This window comes from Nerophis lumbriciformis, linkage group LG27, assembly GCF_033978685.3.
Source record: "Nerophis lumbriciformis linkage group LG27, RoL_Nlum_v2.1, whole genome shotgun sequence".
Classification (NCBI taxonomy): domain Eukaryota; kingdom Metazoa; phylum Chordata; class Actinopteri; order Syngnathiformes; family Syngnathidae; genus Nerophis; species Nerophis lumbriciformis.
This window is the reverse complement of record NC_084574.2, coordinates 3,207,501-3,210,000: the sequence shown is the minus strand read 5'-3', so window position 1 is coordinate 3,210,000 and position 2,500 is coordinate 3,207,501. Positions and strand designations below refer to the sequence as shown.

At 33.7% G+C, this 2,500-nt stretch overlaps 1 protein-coding gene across 8 annotated transcripts in view; it reads right to left on the bottom strand.

Moving 5' to 3' along the window:
* Positions 1 to 2,500, bottom strand: part of lrba (LPS-responsive vesicle trafficking, beach and anchor containing) — a 778,336-nt gene that overhangs the window by 680,424 nt on the left and 95,412 nt on the right. The gene's annotated exons all lie outside the window — the stretch shown is intronic.

Below are 2,500 nucleotides of genomic sequence, written 5' to 3'. Positions count from 1 at the left end.
CGGAATATATACTGTACTGTGCAATCTACTAATAAAAGTTTCAATCAATCAATCAAAAGTGTGAAGGAAAAAAGGCCCCTTTTTTATTTCAACCGTACATCCCGTCAAAAGCCTAAAGACTGACTGCACAGTTCCTGTCTTCACAATAAAAGTGCCGCTCCATCGCGCCTGCATACCTGCCAACTTTTGAAATCAGAAAAACCTAGTAGCCAGGGTCCAGGGGCCGCAGGCCCCGGTAGGTCCAGGACAAAGTCCTGGTGGGGGGTTCCTTCGCCCCCTGACGCAAAATGATTATTAGCATTCAGACAGGTTAAAATGTTGCTAAAACCATCACTTTTCTATCAGTCACAGTGACTTTTCAAAACAAAAATATTACAGCAAAAATCATATGGGTTGATTGACATGTTTATTCTGTAAGCTAACTTCAATAGTTTGAAATTATTTTGACAGTTAATGCCAGTTATCCTGTCAACCTTTCACAAGACTTCAATTTGTTAATTGAAAGTATAAACAGTATAAACACTTTTTACAGTAAACAAATGGTAAAACAGTACTAAACAATTCCATTAAAAAAAAAATTGGTGTCATTATAACTTTCTGTCCAAGCTTGTATAATCTACTGCCTTGTTCAATTGTAAAAAATATTCTGTGCCTAAAATTCACATTTCTATCACAATGATCATCCTGTAAACATGGTAAGCTAACTTCATTAAAATTAATAGTCCTGTCAATAGCATGGAATTACAATTCAAATGTAGTTTTTTTGTAAGCCTTTCAAAAGAATTCAAAATATGAAAAATTAATGAAAATGAATTTAAGCCATCAGACAATTGAAAAGTGGCACATCACATCTCTAATGTAATCATTTGAACTTTTCAACAGAAATAGCACTGCAAAAATATTAAGGACATACTTCTGTATTTTGGTAGTTATGCTGTCAACATTTAACAAGATTTCTTCAACTTGGACTTGAAAGCATAAATAGTATAAACACTTTTAACAGTATAACAGTACTAAACAATTCCAATAGATAACATTGGTGTCATTACCTTTTTGTTTGCTCAATTATTGCCTCCGTAAATAAAACTTCGGCATTTATCACATCCAAAGAATCTGTTTGGGCGACGAAAAACGTTGAAAGTTTTCCACTTGTATCGCTAGCAACGGCATTAGACTTGTGTTTTTTTGTCCCAACGTGGTCTTTTACATCGCTAATTCCTCCGTGTCCGATCGAAAAATCTTGTCTGCACAAGGTGCAATTCGCGTAGTTTTCACCCTTTTTGGAACGGATATTTATTCCCGGATAGGCTTTTGAATATTCTTCACGGAATGACTGCAGTTTTCTTTTCGGTTTAAGACTCGTATGCGATTTTTCTCCGGCTGATTCCATGATCGTTCGCTGGTTTGGAAACAATGGCCTCGTGCTTGGCATTCGGAATGGCTCGATAGGAAGTTACGGGAAGCAGTGTCGATTGTCATTGTTGTTACGCGATTTCGTGAATAAAACTTAAAAAAAAAAAAAAAATTTTAATTAATGAAAAACCGTATATTTTATCACTGCAACCGTAACCCGGAATAGGTTGATGAAAACCGTACTAATTACGGGAAAACCGGAGTAGTTGGCAGGTATGCGCCTGCGCTTTCAAAACAAGAGCCTCCGAAAGCCAGCGCAAACAAGCTAGCAAGCTACGGAGTTTGCCGCCAATGTATTTCTTGTAAAGTGTATAAAAACGAATATGGAAGCTGGACAAATAAGATGCCAAAAACCAACCACTTTCATGTGGTATTAGACAGAAAGGAGGAACTTTTTTTCTCCACCATTTGAAAACGTGGACGCTATCAGCACTACTGTCTGATTCCAATCAATGCAAGTCATCAGAATCAGGTAATACACCAACTTATATTCTTGTCTTCATGAAAGAAAGGAATCTATGTGTTAAACATGCATGTATATTCATTAAAACACCTTTAACATGTAAACAAAAACGGCAAAATAAATAAATATAAATTATATACTCATATATATATATATATATATATATATATATATATATGTATATGTATATATATGTATGTATGTATATATATATATATATATATATATATATATATATATATATATATATATATATATATATATATATATATATATATATATATATATGATATGTGTGAGTATGTTACTCATCAGTTACTCAGTACTTGAGTAGTTTTTTCACAACATACTTTTTACTTTTACTCAAGTAAATATTTGGGTGACTACTCCTTACTTTTACTTGAGTAATAAATCTCTAAAGTAACAGTACTCTTACTTGAGTACAATTTCTGGCTACTCTACCCACCTCTGATCATTAGTAAAGACATGACAACGGATGTATTTTTTTAATGCATTCTAAATGGTAAAAAAATGCCATCAAAAGTCAGCTTACAATGGAGCTTATTATAGTCACTTTATTCTGCCTGTAAAGCCCTTAAAAACATCCAAACACCTCCATTAAGG